Source organism: Littorina saxatilis, linkage group LG17, assembly GCF_037325665.1.
Source record: "Littorina saxatilis isolate snail1 linkage group LG17, US_GU_Lsax_2.0, whole genome shotgun sequence".
Lineage (NCBI taxonomy): Eukaryota > Metazoa > Mollusca > Gastropoda > Littorinimorpha > Littorinidae > Littorina > Littorina saxatilis.
The window spans coordinates 59,589,089-59,609,088 of NC_090261.1; the positions used below are offsets into that span (position 1 = coordinate 59,589,089).

The following is a 20,000-nucleotide window of genomic DNA, read 5'->3' on the forward strand; positions in this document are numbered from 1 at the left end:
AGTCTAATTGTACTGAGTGTGCCTTTTAAATGGAACTTCTGCTCTTAAACTTCTTAAACTCCACAACAAAGTCGAGATTCAACGTTAGGAGCAAGGGCTGTTCGTTTCTTCGCGAGGATTAATATTTACGAGCACAAAGCCACAAGATCTGAACTAATGCTTCGCCGAAGAGGTCGATGACACCGAATTAACGACACTGGGGGTGAATTTTCACTAGGACAGTCACTGGTTGCTGTGTCATTAATTAATCAAAATCTGTGCTGAGCATTGATGGACTCAGGACTCAGGAATGTTTTATTTTAGGCCATAGCCCATAAATAGGATGAAACACAATTACAAATAGAAAACATGTTCACAGGCAATCTGCTTTAACGGTTCAATCTTAATATACATGTAAAACAAGTCCGGATTCGCGTTTGGCTTAAACAAACAACGAAAGCTTTTATTGCTGAATGTTCTAGTCAACAGTTATTGATGATTACACACTGTCAATCTGGTTTTATTGCTGGTGATTCGACTGTTTACCAATTACTGAGTATATATGACGATTTTTGTGTTGCACTTGATAAAAACATTATGTCACAGGCAATATGTTTTTATGTATCTAAAGCTTTCGATAAAGTTTGGCATCGTGGTCTGCTACACAAGCTTGAGGCGATAGGTACAGGAGGTCCCTTGCTTGTTTGGTTCGAACATTACTTGAGTAATCGCAGACAAGCAGTAGTACTGAAAGGAACCAAATCAAGTTATGTCACCCCTTCTGCTGGTGTCCCTCAGGGTTCTGTTTTAGGACCTCTGTTATTTCTCATTTATATTAACGATATTGGTACTGGTCTTGAATCAGTGTTGAAACTCTTTGCAGACGATACGAGCATGTATTTATGTTTAGATAACGATGATATACGAGCTGAGATTTTGAATTCTGATTTGGATAAAATTTGCGCATGGGCTTTAAAATGGAAAGTCACTTTTAATTGTCAAAAGACAGAATTGTTGGACATTTGTAGGCAAAAATATTTGTTACTTCCACCATTGTATTTTGAAGATGCACTTTTGATTGATGTTGAAAATCACAAGCACCTTGGCGTCATCATACAAAGTAATTGTAAATGGGATTCCCACATAAAAAGTCTCATTGCTAAAATAATGTAGAAAGTCAATTGCGTGTTTTGCTTTATTCAAGTATCGTTTAAACAGAAAATCGCTTGAAGTTATATACAAATCCTTTATATTTCCATGGTTTGATTACGCGGACGTTATTTGGGATAACTGTACGAAGTGTTTAGCAGACGAGTTGGAGACCTTGCATCTCGATGCAATCCGAATTATTGTAGGTGCAGTTCGTGGTACAAGCCACCAACAATTGTATAATGAATCGGGTTTTGTGCCCCTGAAAGAAAGGCGACGTCGTCATAAACTCTTGCTGTATTATAAAATTGTAAATCGTTTAACCCCAGCATATTTATATTCCAAACTGCCGGTCCTGGTTTCCGATGTAAATCCTTACCACAGACGACGCCCTCTTGAACGTAAGGTTCCATTATGCAGAAGTGAGTTATGTAAATCTTCATTTTTTCCTTCAACGACAGCTTTGTGGAATAATCTTCCAGAAAATATACGACAAACGCAGTCAGTTGGTGAATTTAAAAGATTTTTGACCAATGGAGATGTTGTTGTTCCACAGTATTATTATTTAGGCAACCGCAAGGCACAGGTATCTCACAGCAGGTTGAGATTAATAAATATGAGCGATTTGCAACAAGATCTTGTTAACCGACACCTCTCTGATAATTTAGAATGCACGTGTGGAGTACGCCCGGAAGATGCTGAACACTGTTTGTTACATTGTCCAAAATTTAAAGAACATAGTACCATTTTATTCAATAATCTGCCAACGCACGTTCTGGACTGCAAAACACTTTTGTTTGGAAATACTGAATTAACTATATTTTTTAAAAACGAAAATATTTTCTGTTGTACAAGATTCTGTTTTGTCAACTGATCGCTTCGGCTGATATTATATTAACAGTGACTGCAATAGATGTAGCAAAGCATTCTCTCTCTCTCTCTCTCTCTCTCTCTCTCTCTCTCTCTCTCTCTCTCTCTCTCTCTCTCTCTCTCTCTCTCTCTCTCTCTCTCTCTCTCTCTTTTTTTTTATTTGTATAAAATATTATGAAATATTTTGAAAGAAAAGGGTTGAAGTTATCACTTGTTCGCCATGTCTTGTTATCAGAATGTGTATTGATTATCAGATTTAGAACGTGTCCATAAAGGCTGTTCTTAACCAGACGAACCATTGGTTCGCCGAACTAAGGTTCGCGAACCATGGTTTGTGTCTTAACTGGGTGAACTTGTTCGGCAAACTCAAGGACTAGTTCGTCCAGTTAAGACACGAAACCTGGATCAACGACAAACGAGGGGAGCTCACTCCGAGTCGACAATAAAAGCAAGTAAGTTATTCCCCTTCCAAAAATGGCTGCCTCCAAGACGAAATTACCGATTGAGTGGTAACTCCGTGCTGGTTGTCGATTTGGGTCTCTCCTTCCGACTTGATCATGGTGCACGAAGCCTGGTAATCTTGAACTTTAGTGTGTTAAATTCATAGCTCAGAATCGAGTGGCATACTTTACTTATTTTAGATCCAAGTACCTGTAAATTACAGTGTAATCAAGCCCAAGAACATTTATCATGAAATTAATTGACGGATTAAGCTCCAAACCTAAGCATAATTAATTAATTTGGTTGTTTGATCGGCGAAAATGGCGTAGGTTGTCAACCAAGGGACTTCAATTACACGACAAAGTTGCCTCCCCTGTCCGCTGACACGGATAATTCCTTCTTTGACGCATGTAAACAAAATGCATTCGTACCAGAGTACGCTATGATTCGTACAGTTCATCGGAGTTCATTCCGTGACTTTAAAGGGATCTAAAAGACTTGTTATGATTACAAGTGCAGGTTCTCCAAATTTGGAGGCTTGAATGCCTCTGAATTATGAGCTATGAATTTAACACATTAAAGTTCAAGATTACCCGAAGCCTTCCATGTCATTTACCCTCCTGGGTTAAAGGTTATAAATTGATTCGAGAAAATAACATGACTGGTATGGACTGATCATTGTGTCTACCGTGGAGCCATCGGGGTTCTATGGGAAATGCTACACAAAAAAACTTGCCTGTGAAAAGGGAAAGACGGTGACCAAAAATAAATGATGATAGCGATATTTCTAAAATTTTGTGGATCAGCAGAGTCGAGAAGCATACATGATGTTTACCAAAGTGTGTGTGCGTGTCTGTCTGTCCACGTGTGTGTTTGAGCTCTTTTCGGTACAGAATATGAGTTTGGGGATTGAGTGAAGAGGGAGACCTAAAAAAAACTCGGTATTTTGGTTCTTTTTATCACAATTCAGTCTGTTTTAATTTTCAAGTTATATCAGAAATTTTCTATTTGCACTGATACACTGGAATCCCTTGTGGATGTATTGCTTTAAGGGTCTACAAATAGTACTACTGAACCAAAATCATCCTGTTTCTTTACGTTTTGAGCAATTCAATTGTCTTGTTTTTTTGTTTTAAAAAAATTTGATTCCTCTTCATTCTTCTCAAAAAAAAGCTTTCATTGCGATAAACAAAACATTACTGGATAGACATTTTCTTGGAGAACGTCTGTATTAGCAAGCATTTAAAGTAGGAGGACGATATGGAACGTACGATAAAAGGATGTGCTTTAGCTTTCTGTCTCATCATTTATAAATGTTGCCCTTCAATCACACACACACACACACACACTTTTGATCCAGCTCCAACCATATTTCATAAGGCTTTATTCAGGGTTGTCTCTTGTTCTTAAACATCCGATTTCTAAGCACACGTCTGTGCTGAGAATATGAACATGAACCGATATGAACATCAATGTCAGCCGCCTTTTTATTATGAAATAATGTTCATTTGTGTTCCAAACACTTCCGAAGAATACTTGTTGGTGTGTCTTCAGTCGCCCTGACATCATCACAACTCGACCCTGTCCTGCAAAAATACAAATATATACAGGGTGACACCCAAACATTCAACCCAAACAAATGCTTATTTCTTTAACATCTGTTGACCGAATTAGTTATCTTTCTTTTTTTCTTTCTTTTTTTTTTGGTCCCTGTCCTGTCCTGTCTTGTCTTGTCATGCCTTGTCTTGTCATCCCTCTATTGGCCTACTGGCAACCTTTTCCTAACTTGTCTTGTCTTGCCATGTCTTGTCTTGTCTTGTATTGTATATATATACATTTAGCATACATTTGGGTAAAGGTTTGCGAACAGGTAAGGGGTGTAAGAGAGAGAGACAGAGACAGAGACAGAGAGAGAGATGGTGGTGGTCTATGTTACATTACACAGGTCAACACAGTTGCAAGTTCATAGGTTAAAGGCTGCCCTTTTCGTAGCGTTCATTAATTAATTCATGTGCCAATAATGTTATAAAACTGTACCTAAGGGGATATAATAACGATTGGCTGTAGCTTTCAAAAACAGAAAAAATTATTTCAGTATTGCAAAGTGGTGTTGATAGTGTCGAATGTAAACAGAACAGTCTCAAAGTGAAAGTGGATGTTTTCCGGAAATTGCGAAGTTAACAAGAATACAGAAAAGCGCGCTTTCCTGCTTAGCACAATCCGCTACCGCGCTAATCTGGCGTGTCAATATCACTACGTTTTGCACGTGGAAGGTGAGCGATATCCTTCACGCGGGGATTGACGAAGCTGTACTGTCTGTGTTGACGGTCTAAAAATAGCCCAAGCTCTGGAGAACTGTTTCTAAAGATAGCAATAAACTTTATAAAGAATTGATTATTTCTTGTAATTGGTAAGGACTTCAAACCTAAAACTTTGCAGGAAGCTTTATTTATACATCCCCGCAACGATGGGAAAAGCCCTGGAAGTAAGTAAACTAATTAAATAGGACTTTGTCAGCCTTTAAATGAGGGGTTATTGTGTATAGTGAGGAAATAATTTTCTGATGTATTTTTAATTCATTATTGGTGTTTTATGCAAAACGTACGGTCAATATTGAAAGTTTAAAAAAGGTACTGCCCTCGCATTAATACGAAGGCGGGATCACAGCTGGATAAGACAAGGTACGGCAATTTCGACCCGGAGGTCTCTTTCAGGGCGCACAGAGGATGAGACAACACAGGAGAAGAAAAAAAAACCCACAGATAATAGCACACGGAAGGAACGATTACAGCAGTTATAATTAAATTACTTTGTGGGTCAGGGTTTTTTAGGAGTACAGGGGAAACCCCTTTTAAGACCTTAAAAAATGTGAGAAAATCAAGTCTTAAAATGGAAGGGGTTTAAAAATGGGGGTAATTTCAATCAATCAATCAATGAGGCTTATATCGCGCATATTCCGTGGGTACAGTTCTAGGCGCTCTGCAGTGATGCCGTGTGAGATGAAATTTTATACGGCCAGTAATTGCAGCCATTTCGGCGCATATTTACCTTTCACGGCCTATTATTCCAAGTCACACGGGTATAGGTAGACAATTATTAACTGTGCCTAAGCAATTTTGCCAGGAAAGACCCTTTTGTCAATCGTGGGATCTTTAACGTGCACACCCAATGTAATGTACACGGGGGGGAGTTCGGACACCGAAGAGAGTCTGCACACAAAGTTGACTCTGAAATAAATTTCCGCCGAACCTGGGATCGAACTCACGCTGACAGCGGCCAACTGAATACAAATCCAGCGCAGAACAGAACAGAACATCTTCTTCTTCTTCAGCGTTCCAGAAATTCTGGTGACGTGTGAGCTCGTTTGCCCATTTGGGTTCCCCACACTATACTCTGAGAGCATAGTCAGCTTCACTCCGCTTTCGTTGAGTAGGCATGCTGGGTATTTTCGTGTTTCCATAACCCACCGAACTCCGACATGGTTTACAGGATCTTTTCCGTGCGCACTTGGTCTTGTGCTTGCGTGTACACACGAAGGGGATTAAGTCACTAAGCAGGTCTGCACATAAGTTGACCTGGGAGATCGGAAAAATCTCCACTCTTAACCCACCAGGCGGCAGCGACCGGGATTCGAACTCCCGATTAGGAGGCTGACGTCTTTCCACTGCGCGCCACTTCACCCGTCACAGAACATCTAAAGAAGCAAGATCTTAAAAAGGAGGAAGTCTGAAATGAATGGGTCTGAAAGGGGGATTCCACTGTGGAAAAGTACCTGTCAGTTTACCTGTATGTATTAGGACCGGGTGGCCGAGTGGTAACGCACTTGCGCTCGGAAGCGAGAGGTTGCGAGTTCGACCCTGGGTCAGGGCGTTAGCAATTTTCTCCCCCCTTTCCTAACCTAGGTGGTGGGTTCAAGTGCTAGTCTTTCGGATGAGACGAAAAACCGAGGTCCCTTCCGTGTACACTACATTGGGGTGTGCACGTTAAAGATCCCACGATTGACAAAAGGGTCTTTCCTGGCAAAATTGTATAGGCATAGATAAAAATGTCCACCAAAATACCCGTGTGACTTGGAATAATAGGCCGTGAAAAGTAGGATATGCGCCGAAATGGCTGCGATCTGCTGGCCGATGTGAATGCGTGATGTATTGTGTAAACAAATTCCATCTCACACGGCATAAATAAATCCCTGCGCCTTGAATATGTGCGCGATATAAATTGCATAAAAATAAAAAAAAATAAAAAAATAAAAATCCCTGCGCTTAGAACTGTACCCACGGAATACGCGCAATATAAGCCTCATATTGATTGATTGAATAAGACCACCCCTGACATGCGGCACATACCAACTATCTACAAGTGCTTTGTGTGAACAGTAAAAAAAATTGTTTTCCTTTTTGCGAATTCATTTCATTAAACACAACAACAACAAAATTCATCAAATTCCAGCTGAGCAGAACGGCTTTCACAATTATCACTGGGCCTTTAAAGGCATGTTCCTCACCATATTACCCAGCATATCAGACACCACATGTTTGACTAGGTTTTTACATGGGAACAACAAGACTATACAGGATGGTAAAAAAACCTCCCTATTTTCTTTTTAATCACATTTTTGACTGCGGAAAAAAAAAGAGATCAAAAAGGAAATATGGCGCTTTTTTTTAGACACCCCTTTTTACGTCCAGCTTCTTTTGGTGGAGATTCAAGTTACAGACACATGTGAAATTCATTAAGCAAAAAGGTTCCCACTATGCACTGCCACAGAACACAACCAGGTTATTAATGTGCGGTACAGTGTATAATTATGTTTAAGTAAAAGGATGCCCTTCTTTTGTTTAATTGGAGCATCTATGATGTCTGACATTTTGGTTCTAACGGTAAGGAACGTATGTTTAGGCTCTAATAAGGACAGTTTGTCTTGTCAAAAGCCTCATGCATATTCCTTCCTCCCCATGCAAGACTTTCTTTTATTTGAATATCTGCCTTTATAGTACAAAAATCAAATAAAAAGGTCGCACTCTGCGCATAGCGACAAAAATCGCAATTTTACCAAGAAAACCTCACACTCTTTATGTGGAGAAAGACCCTGACTGTTGCAGTATGTTATGCATTTGAAAACATCTGAAATTGTGTACTTGAATTCTACAGTTTGATCAGTTCTGTGTGTTTAAAAAGTTACCTTGATCATTCTGACATGCTCTTGCTCAAATCACATCCCAGACAATAGTGTAGACTCCATTGATAGACGCTGTGGTGCATGGGAGAACTGCATTCTGAGGAAACGAAAAAAATATACACTGAGGAAGAACAGTCACAACAACATTTGCAGCAGCAACAGGCTATATAATTTTATTCAAAGAACACTTAAATAAGGCCCCCCAAAAAAAAAGGTGTGGTTACGGTAACATAGCCAAAAAAAATAGGGTAGGTAGGTAGGCAATCACTTTTTTTTTTTTAACTTTTTTTTTATAATGTGTACAAATTAAACCTACCGTACTTTCCGAGTGACAAGGCGCTTTGTTATCTAAGACGCACCCCCTTCTTTTTAAAAAAAAATTGTAATCCAGTCACCCATTGGACGCAGGGGGCCAATAGGGCGCACCAAAATGACCCAGTTTTTGCCATGAGAGGTGGTTCCCCTGTCATATCTGAGAGAGGAAACACTTCCTGCATCGGGGTCAGTGACCGGTCAGTGACCGAGTTTAACAGAGTGGAAATCTGTGTGTGCGGCCAGATCAAAGGCAGGGCAGTACCTAGTAGCTGAAACATGCATTATCACAAGTTGTTTGACTGGTACTCAAGCGGTCTCTTTGATTTTTTTTGTATTTCATACACGGATTAGGCGCTTCCTTATACAAGACGCAGGGGTCGAACTCGAGCATATAAAAGTACATTAGATTTAGATACTAAGCAACTGTTGTCACTAAAGTCAAGCAGTATGCTTTAGTTAGCCATTTTCTCTGTGTCTTTCCCGCAGTGGGGCACTGCGGTTATGAAATTAAAGGCCCCTCCTGTTTTTGGAACCGCAGGAGCTTTCTAGTTTGCTGTTTGGTAGATTTTTGGTTCCTCTTTCCTGTCATGCTCTCTTTTTCTTCATGAATTCTTTTCTTTTTTCTGCCTTCTTGCTCATTCACCTGTATTTTTTCCAAAAAATCTCTTCTCTTGCCGCTTGTCTCGCGATTCATGTATAGTTTAATCTGTTAGTGTTCTGATGTAAGCCCAGCAGTAGATAGGTTAAGCCTATTTTAACATACTGGAAACTGGTAATCTTCCAGTAGGTATTAATTTAGTTTTACTAAAGCCTGCTGGGACACAAGTAATGGGTTAGTGCATTTGTAAACAGGAATCGCTTGACAAGTGGCCCCCTTCATCCCCCCCTTCCTCGTCCTGATATGGCTCTACGTAGTCGGCTGGACGTTAAGCAACAAATAAACAAACAAACAAAATCTCTGTGTCTTGCGCACTATTTTTATGTGAGAGTTACTAACTCATGTCAAAACCCAAAATATATGTAAAATGACTATTTTCAGTTTCCAAATTACACTGTACCATGATTTTCATCACAAAAAGAATCTACTGGCTGCTGACTGTTTCTTTCTGAAGTACTTAGCCGTTTTGTCATGAAGTTCATAACTTCACATAACTCAAGCTCATTTTTCAAGGGCGTGTTTAAAATAATGCCTTGTTAATAGCAAAAGAGTACATTTGACTTTATCTGGACATTTTGTAAGAAGTTTTCTGAATATCAACCCTCAAAATTACATTTTGATAATTCCAGCATGAATCTGGGTTGACTGCACGGTGTACATAACTTCACATCAACTGACCCTCAGCCCCACGGTGTGAAGTTATGAACACATGCCATGAGTATGATTTATACACAATAATTAATTTACTACACTAAATCACTACCTCAAATGATGTGCTGCTCTTCTCCAGAGTAGGCTGTTACAGTTTGATGTCATTTTTATTTTAATTTACCAGCAGATTTTAGTACGTAGCTTTTCAGTTAAATAAATGATGTGAAGTTATGAACACACAGTCAGCTGACATAAACACTAACTAAATAATGATTTCGGTAACAGTTTTCATGACTGAGTTTGGTTAAGTAAATCATTAAGTTGTTTAGAATTATTTGCAAGAGACTTTAGTTAGTTATTTTAGTATAAATGTGTGATTGATGTGAAGTTATGAACTTTCACAAGTTTCAAACAATTTGTTTTATTTTGGCAATTAAAATCTGATTTTGTAATATAAGTGCAGCTTTAGCCTATACTATAACTCTGTGTTCTCAGTTTGTCATTGTTTTGCAAATATATTATACAGTAACTGTACTAGAGACCAACATAAAAAAAATTCTTGTGAAGTTATGCGCACGCTCACATTTTATGATTTTTGTTATCGTTTGTTTTCACAAATGTTTTACTTTTATTACTTAGTTGTATGTTGATTACAAAGAGTAGCTGGAGAGAAAATAAGATGACATATGCACTTTCTTACTTTGGTTTGAATTAGCCATAGTTTGTGATGTCACGGTGTGAAGTTATGAACTCCTAGGACATTCTGAAAATACTTTCAGTTTCTGCCAACTCTTTGAGTCAGACAAACATTTTGGTGTATTGAAATCCTTTTGATGGTACTTTTCAAGCACATTTTGCACAAAAACAGCAAAATTGTAGATTTAATGATAACTTATGCCAATATTTGCTGTGAAAAAATTGTGACAATATTAATTTCTATAAATAATACAGATAACCAAAAAATCTTCTCCACACTTCATCTTCAAAAATTACCTTCATGTTCCAGCTCACCTTTTTCAGATTAAAAAACAAAACAAATTGTTTCCTGCCTGTATAAATTAAATTTATTATACCAATAAAAGTAAATTATGTGAAGTTATGAACTTCCCATTAATGGAGTTCACATCTGCATCATGCGTGGCCAAAACAAGTTTAACTTGCTTGAAATGCAAAGTAATTTGCTGTAGCAATTTGCTCAGAGTCAGATGTCTAAAACAGACCCAATACATGTTGCAACAATGATTTAACAAGTCTAAATTATGGGACGGTGTGAAGTTATGAACTCCTGCAAACTTTTAAACCTGAATCTGTGAAGTGATCAAACATGAGTTTTCTTAAATCATAGCTGTTCCTTGCGTATTTATGCTCTAAAATACATCTCTATTTTCAAAACAAAGAAAATGTTCATTTTTAAAATTGATTTTGTATGTCACAAAAATGGACACCTATTCTGACTTTGGGCCATATAGACTCCATGGGCAGACGCTGAAGTTATTACAAGGGCATTCTGAAAAATGACAATACAAATGCAGAGATGTAGAACTTTACATTACACTTACAGAAGCAACAACCAGAGAGCTGATTTATACAGGTAGAGAGAGAGAGAGAAAGAGAAGAAGAAGTAAAAGAAAAAAGAGAGCATAGAAAGAGAGAGGGGGTGGGGGATGGGGCAAAGGGAGTGTGTAATGTGACGTGAGGAAGGGGAAGAGCAATGGAAAATGAAACTCTCAGTACTTTTAATTTATATTAACAGTTATGGAACTATTTGAGCACTCCCCATAACCACAAACAAGGTACAGACGGCAACATATGTTGCACGGAAGGGTGGGGGTAGTTGGACTGGAGAGTGTTGTTATGGGTTTAGGGTGGAGCTGGGGCGGAGTGTGTATGTAACTTGATAATAATAAGCATGATCAGTTAGTGCTAACAACTATCTTGATCTTCACAGACATAAATTGCACAATGATTTCACCACCATGTACCTTTATTTTTGCCCTTGAGTTAGGTGGAAGACAATGTTGAGTGGTGAACGCAAGTTGTATTGATCACTGGGTCATCCTGCGGTCCGGGCCATTGATCTGCACATTGCACCAGCACAAACAAACACAATGTTATGATCTCAATCAGCCTGCATGGTCAATCATGAATCTAAGAACACAAACACTGTCCAGATCTAATTGAAAACGAGATCATCAATGGGAAATTCAATGAAAATCTAGCAGTCAACGAAGCAGATAGATCTGTCCTTGCGATTGTTGTTGCAAGCAGATAAATGTGTGAACTTCCTTATCTCAACGTTATCATTCAACATATTGATATTTTGCCTGGTGGATGTTGTGCCGATGAGATAAACAAACAATCAAAATCAAAGTCATAAACTTTTGAAGAAAAAAATTAAACAAATTGAGCAGAAAGAATCTAGCTTACTGCTGTGCTGATTTCGACAAAATCAATGCGTTTACATGCCGAAGTCATTCCTGCTTTTATTCATATCATACTAGATGATCCTAATGCACAACAATACGAAAACGAGCTCAGCGAAATGAGTAACACTGCCTCACCTGCACTAACACAATGCTGAAGCGAAGGTCGTCTACGACTGGAAATTTCGAAGTCGAACAGCGGCGTTTTTTCACTCTCAGCGGTTGTCTTGCTCGGAAAAGTGAAAAGCTTAACTTGAAATCGAACGGAAGTCACCATTCTACCTTTTCGTTCAAGCGTTGTTTTTATAAAATCTCAGAAAATGTAATTTTGACTTGGGTGATTTCGTCCGCCATTGAGATTCAGTTTTTCAATAATTTGTCTTCCTCCTTGGCAGAAGAGTCAAAGGTTCGGCCCGATCTTCAAGGTTCCCAAGACATGACTTGCAAACCCCGAACCTAGTTCGCCGAACCTCCCAAACCTAGTTCGAAAACTCAGGTTCGTCTGGTTAAGAACCAAGACAAGTTCGCCGAACCAGTCTTGAGGTTCGCCGAACCCCACGAACCTAGTTCGCGAACCAAAGGTTCGTCTAGTTAAGAACAGCCTTAAGCAGTCTGCTTGTTAACGTTCTTAATGTTGTTACTGTTTATAACGTGTATACAAGAAATTAATAAAAACAAGCTTAAACCAACAGTTCTTCCTGGACGCAATTTTCCAGTGTAAGCAATCTTGAATCGTTATTGCATGCTTTTAAAACAGAAAGTGAGTAGGCTCCGAACTCTGCTTTCTTCAAATATGAGTTTTTTCTGTTCTGAGAATGACACTATAGGTTGAAGATAGAAATCTGTGGGTGCAATTTGGAAGAGTTTGTCTGTTGGGAAGTCATGACGTTTAAATCGATTAGTGTTTGTATAGTTACAATGCCCGTTACTATATAGCTTAATTATTACTGTTCACATAATTTATTGATTACTTTGTACTATCTACCCGTATGAAAAGCCTGAGCAGAATTATTTTTGCAGCCATTTGAAAGAGTGCAGAACAGTTAGGGTTAACCCTAACCCTTACCCTAACCCTAAGTTTATTATATTTTTATTGTTTTACCCTAAACCTGTCTTGTTCACTATGGTCACTTTCATATTATGACTGTAGCCAAGTGGCGTACCCAGACTGGCCTATTTCCCCCCTTCCACTCCACCCTATCACATCATGCGCTTTGCGAGAGGGCGTGAGGCTGTCACTTTTGCGGCAGTCCGTGCAGAAGCTCTCAGGTGGATGAGGGAAGATTTCGAGGTGGTGACGAAGCAACAACAACAAGCAACAGAGAGCAGCACTGAGGTACGCAGCCTGCAATTACAAGTCAGCGAACTCGCCATCAAGTCAGCAGAGCTTCGAGCTGCCTTGCACCAACGCCCGCCGGCTGCCTCTCGTCAACAGCAACCGTCCGCGAAGCCACGTTGTTGGCTTTGCAACCGCCACGGGCACCTACAGAGCAGGTGCCCTACCAAGCGTCATGGGAGTCAACAACCGTTGTCATGGAGACAGCCCAGTGAGCTACGTGTGGACCAGCAGTCAACATCCATCAAGCAACCGCCCCGCGAGCAGAGCAGTCAGACAGAGGAGGTTGTGACTGCTCAGGAACAGCTGACGTCGAAGCACGAGGCCTCCATTGACAGATTAGAGACCCGACTGAAGAAGGAACTGGAGGCCAAACAACAGTTACAGGATGAACGCTTCCAGAAGGACTTAGAAATACGCCAACTTAGAGAGCGGTTAGTTTTCAAGTGTGAAGAGGTGTCAATTGAGCGGAAAGCAGCAGGACACATTCGCAAAGACCTGGAAGCGTTGTTGCAACAGCAGCTCACAGAGAAAGAGCATCGGCTTGCGACAGCCCCAGCCCCCGTAGAGCTTCACGACGCTGACCCGATAACATTGTGGGATTCTGTGCTCAATTTGTCCTGCCCCTTTACTCTAAGTCCCAGCTAAACCACCCCCTCGTAAAATCATGAAAACTCTTCAGTCACACATGTGGCGTAACCATGCCTTGCTTGCTTGTTAGCTATTGTGCTCAGCTAAGAGACTGTGTGTACACTATGATTATTGATTGCCTGTTGTATTGTGTCTTGTATGAATGGGTTGGGTGACTGTGAGTGTCATTCGTCACCGTTTCTGATTTTATTTGTTGTTTCACTTGGGTGAACTTGTGTTTGATTTATAGATGTCATTTTCAGCTATTCCCGAGGCGCTGTACCTGCGAGGACGCAGTTGGTATAGAGCTGGGGGGGATGTAGCCAAGTGGCGTACCCAGTCTTTTTGTGCAATTATCTTCCCCTGACCCAAGTTGTGTCTCCCGCTAGGATTATTGTGTGTTTACTATCGTAGGGTAGACTCTTGACCGGATTCCTTTCTAACCTCTTATCTCAGATTTAGGTGGTCGTTATGTAATGTGCTGCCAGACTGTCTGGGTATCGTTGGACTCGGCGTTTTGTCAAGTGGGTGTCATTTCTTTTGACATGGTACATCATAGAAGATGCCAGGTGGCTTGGAGGTTTTAGTCTCTTACCCCCCCCCCCCCCCTTCTTTGTAACTGGTTGTAATCTAATGAGCCTTATCCGGTGTGCGTAATATTTCCGGTGCGTGACACCGACACGGCTCTCTGTCTCTTTAACGATCCCTTTCATTTGGCAGGCAATCTTAAGACGACACCCCCCGTTGTCTGACACCGGGTAGCTTTCCTATTGGCTTATCGCCACAGGTAATCGGAAGTGACCAGCCTTTAAAAGACTGAGCATTTAGGCTAGAGGAGAGAACGCGATTTGTGATACTGAGCTGTGTGCTGCTCATATGTGTCGGTTGACGTGAACGGTCGAAGTGCTGACCAAATTTGTCGCGAAGTTGTAATCGGTCGACTTGTGGTTGTAACTGAATTGCGAAACCTGTGCTCTTGTGTTTCGCGACTAGCGTCAGCAGCAGTTTTGTGTTTCTTTTACGTGTGCTCACTGAGGAGAATCTACACTACTTTCTGGTGTACGTTAATTAAAAGTCACGTTATCGCAACCTCTGTCTTGGCGTCTCATTTATGCTTCCTGGCCTATTTCCCCCCTTCCACTCCACCCTATCACATGACTATGCCCGAGGAAATTCTCTTCAAAGGACCAGCTTCTGTATCATGTTTGATTTAATTAATCGATATTCCACCTGAGAAGGAAGGGGCTTTAATGCAGTAAGCAACTTCCAAACACCTTGTTTTGGAAAGTGAGGATTTACTCTTCTTAAATATACCTAAGACTTTAAAATTGGCAATCTAGTGGCTGCTCCGCCTGGCGTCTGGCATTATGGGGTTAGTGCTAGGACTGGTTGGTCCGGTGTCAGAATAATGTGACTGGGTGAGACATGAAGCCTGTGCTGCGACTTCTGTCTCGTGTGTGGTGCACGTTATAATGTCAAAGCAGCACCGCCCTGATATGGCCCTTCGTGGTCGGCTGGGCGTTAAGCAAACAAACAAACAAACTCTTCTTAAATATATTCGTCCATCCAGACAGCTTTGGCAGAATGATGTTTTGCATAATAGACGATTTTCAGGTAACTCTGTCGGGTTTGTATGGGTTGTGAAAGAGTGAATGCTCTTGCTTTTGTTGAGGCAAACTTTCCCACGTGACATTATAGGCCAGTAACAAGCGAGGGGTTTGCAGGAAACATGTGAACAAGGAGCACGTGTAGAAAGTTTGCCTCAATGAAAGCAAGAGTATTCACTCTTTCACAACCCATTCAAACCCGACCTGAATTATTTCCGGAGTTCTATTTAGACGGTTCTAATGATTGGGAGTGTCCCTTTAGATAAAGCAGTGTTTGTATAGTTACTATCCTCGTTTGGGACCTCAAAAGAAACGAAGAACAATGTATCTGACATCAATACATCTCTCTGTATCCAAACCCCTGATGAGATTTCAGACAAAAATGGATGGTAAATAATTTATCAGTCTTCGTTGCAATGGCAAAATGGAATGATACTGTCAAAAGCATTCGCTATACGCCAGTGTTTTAGTGTCTGTTGCGACTCATGTTAATTTAATTGAGGAAATTAATGAGAGCCTAGCATTACAGGGGGTAGAGACAGAGAGAGAGAGTTAGGGGGGGGGGAGGGGGAGAGAGAGAGAAAGAAAGAAAGAAAGAGAAACAGTGAGAGAGAAAGAGAGAGAGAGCGAGAGAGTGTGAAAGAAATAATGAAAGAGAGAGAGCGATAGATCGAGAGAAAGAAAAAATGAGAGAGAGAAAGAGAGAATGAGAGAGAGAGAGACAGACAGACAAAGAGAGAGATAGAGAGAGAGAGAGAGAGAGAGAGAGAGAGAGAGAGAGAGAGAGAGAGAGAGAGAGAGATCAAATCAAATCAAATCAAATCAAATTTTATTTTACAAGGGTTGTGGCATAAGCAATATAAACGAGCTTCTTTTCAACCAACCCTCGCCCAGAGAGGGACTATTCTAATCTTAAATACATATATATATATATATATATACGAACGTAAAACAATTACAAAAGATAAGCATGACAGTAAAAAAAATGAAAAAAATGAAAATAAAAAAAATACAACAAGGCAAAAAAGACAAAACATCAAGAATAATCCTCATTCCTTATTAATTGGCAACGATGCAATAGCGGAAGTAGGAGATCACAAAGTTTTGGGAGTAAATATCGATAATAATTTATCTTGGACCCATCATGTTAGATCGTTGTGTAAAACCATGTCGAGGAAAATATATTTGTTGAACAGAATAAAGCACTTTCTTGATCCACACTCAAGGTTATTATTTTATAATGCATACATACAAACCATCACGGATTATTGTTCGACCATCTGGGACTCAGCCAGTGCAAACATTTTAAAACCACTGTATAGTCTATACAGACGAGCACTAAAATCAGTTCTATTAAAACAATCCAGTCTTGTTTTCGACGATTATAAAAAACTTAAGATTTTGCCCTTAAAAGAAAGATTTAAATCAAATAAAGGCGTGCTCCTTCACAAAATCCTTTCCGGCCATGCACCGAGTGCTTTCATTACAAAATTTAAAGCCAAACCAAGCCGAAAATTGAACGTCCCCATTCCGCGGATAGATCTCTTTAAATCAAGTTTAGCTTATTCTGGCAGCGTTTTGTGGAATTCTCTCCCGGAATCAGTTCGAGTCCCAACAAGTCTCAATACTTTCAAAAAACACCTCTCATTACATTTAATGTCAAATTACGAAAAGTCACAATGATGGAAGACTTCGTTCTGATTATTTTCATATTGATCATATCTGTCCATAAAGCATCAGTGTTTCATAACGCAAGAATGTATGTATAGCCTCTATTTTTTGTAATGTATGTTTGATGGTGTATGTTTTTAATTAAGCGTTGTTGACTATGAATGTAGATGTAAATGCTTGTATAACTGTGTTTTAATTTTAAATGTGTCAAGCACAAAGAGCATAATTGTAAAGTTATGATGTTGCGCTATATAAATGCTCATTTATTATTATTATTATTATTTAAGTTATTGAGACATCCCAGTGCACTAAGGGATTTATAGAGCAAATCGAGAAAATTCATTATTGAACGAAGCGCATAGCGCTGAGTTCAATAATTGTTTTCGAGATTTGCTCTATAAATCCCTTAGTGCACTGGGATTGTTTCAATAACGATATTGTCAGTACCGCCAGAGAAAAAAGAAGATTCAAAACGCACATTTTGCAACGCGCATTTGGATAGGCGTAACTGTGTGGTCAGGTTTGTGTCACTGGATCTACTTTTGTGTGGGCTGTCTCAAGTGTGTCGTGCTTTCGTCACACGCAAACTCTTGTTTTAATTTCTGTTGGTAAATTCCAGTGAAGCGTTAAGCTAAAAAGTGATGACCTTTCACAGAGACCTCATTTAAACTCGGAGAAAGGACTGTACTCTTAATTATTTGCGATTCGAAACCTTCATCGAGCTTCGACAGATTGACTGTGCAGAGTGTTGCCCCTTGAATTGACTCCGGCCAAGGCCACGGTTAGCAGACTCGGATTTTCAAAGTAAATGTGGTATGTTTCTTCTGTTGTATCTTCACTCATCGGGGAGACTGGTACTATTATATATGAACCGTAAGAATGCTGTGAACCCTACACGTAGTATGTCCCCATCGTTTGCTTGTTCACATTTGCCCAACATGTTAATTTGCTGCGAGGTTTATGTCGTCTGCTAGGGCGGCTAGGGCAAGCGAACCACGGCACTGCACTGCAGTCTCATTTCAAAAACAACAATTGCTCGTATGCACGCATAAGGCAGGTTGGTAATAAGTTTTATACATGGTAAGAACGTTCTTAACCCTACACGTTTTCGATTCCGATTGTTGTTGCCTTGAAATAATAATTCGGAAACCATTCATTTACTGAACTGATGCAGTCGTATTTCAGTGTAATCTAGTCTGCTACGTACATATTCCAAATGCTGATCTAGTTCAGTGGTACGTTATCGGAATAACACTTGTGTTTTCTGTTAGCTGCTGGGAATTGTATACTAACTCATCATTTGGTAATGTGGATAATAAGCTACGGCATAATTATGAGAAGATTCTTCGCAAGTCGAAACTGAAAAATAGACACAGCGGGTTCTATTTTTAGATAGTGGCAACTGTGGCACAGGCACATGCAATCTGTCAGAAAAAAACCACTTCTGCTTTAATTGAGAAGCAGGAATTTATAGTATTTTGGTATTGTGGAGAATATAAGCTACATGTCATTAATTAATTCTGAGGATGAGAGCACAGTCTCGCTTAGGCAAAGGGCGGAAGAATACGCTCTGTGGAAAAGTTAGCGCACTCCAAGAGTGCGCTAACAGTTTTAGCGCATCGCCATTAGCCAATCAACTGGTTCACATCAGTCATGTGACACCAGTACTTACTGACAATTATTATTATTATTATTATTATTATTATTATTATTATTATTATTATTATTATTATTATTTAAGTTATTGAGACATCCCAGTGCACTAAGGGATTTATAGAGCAAATCGAGAAAATTCATTATTGAACGAAGCGCATAGCGCTGAGTTCAATAAGTATTTTCGAGATTTGCTCTATAAATCCCTTAGTGCACTAGGATTGTTTCAATAACGATATTGTCAGTACCGCCATAGAAAAAAGAAGATTCCAAACGCACATTTTGCAACGCGCATTTGAATAGGCATAACTGTGTGGTCAGGTCGTGTACAGTAAAGATCTACTTTTGTGTGGGGTGTCTCAAGTGTGTCGTGCTTTCGTCACACCATAGATATCTATGGTCACACGCATTTTAATTTCTGTTGGTAAATTCCAGTGTAGCGTTAATCTGAACAGTGATGATCTTTCAGAGAGACCTCATTTGAACTCGGAGAAAGGACTGTGCTCTTCATTATTTGCGATTCGAAACCTCCAGTCGAGCTTCGACGGATTGACTGTGCGGAGTGACTCCCCTTGAATTGACTCGAAGGACTCGACGGTTCGCACATTTTCAAAACAAATGTGGCATATTTCTCGTGTTGTATCTTCACTCATCGGGGAGTCTGATACTAAATATGAACGGTAAGAATGCTCTGAACCCTACACGTATTATATCCCCATCGTTTTTTTCGTTCACATTTGCCCAACATGTTAATTTGCTGAGCGGGGTTAATGTCGTCTGCTAGTCCTAGGCTACCTGAGCAATCGAACCACTGCAGTCTGCACTGAGTCTGCACGCATGAGGCAGGCTGGTAATAAGTCTTATATATGGTAAGAACGTTCTGAACCTTACACGTTTTCGATTACGATTGTTCTTGCCTTGAAATAATAATTCGGAAACCATTCATTTATTGAACTGATGTAGTCGTATTTCTGTGTAGTCTGCTACAGAGTCGATCGAGTCAGTCTTCCAAACTGGTCTAGCTGGTACGTTATCGGAATAACACTTGTGTTTTCTGTTAGCCGCTGGGAATTGTATACTAACTCATCATTTGGTAATGTGGATGATAAGCTACATGCCACTAACACGGCATATGAGAAGAATATATGCAAGTCGGCGAAAATTAGATGAAACGCAGCGACTTCTATTTTTAGATCACTGGCACTGGCACAGGCACTTGCAATCTGTCAGAAAAAAAACCACTTCTGCTTTAATTGAGAAGCAGGGAATTTATGGTCATTTGGTATTGTGGAGAATATAAGCTACATGTCATTAATTAATTCTGAGGATGAGAGCACAGTCTCGCTTAGGCAAAGGGCGGAAGAATACGCTCTGTGGAAAAGTTAGCGCACTCCGAGAGTGCGCTAACAGTTTTAGCACATCGCCATTAGCCAATCAA

At 39.9% G+C, this 20,000-nt stretch overlaps 1 protein-coding gene and 1 long non-coding RNA gene across 6 annotated transcripts in view; one reads left to right on the forward strand and one right to left on the reverse strand.

Moving 5' to 3' along the window:
• LOC138951914 (potassium channel subfamily K member 10-like) overlaps positions 1 to 20,000 on the forward strand; it is a 107,910-nt gene that overhangs the window by 40,307 nt on the left and 47,603 nt on the right. The window lies entirely within an intron of this gene.
• On the reverse strand, positions 3,753 to 7,811 carry LOC138951871 (uncharacterized). The gene is made up of 2 exons (XR_011451242.1): positions 7,622 to 7,811; positions 3,753 to 4,025 (listed from the first exon to the last, which is right to left on the reverse strand). It is a non-coding gene; the product is annotated as an uncharacterized lncRNA (long non-coding RNA).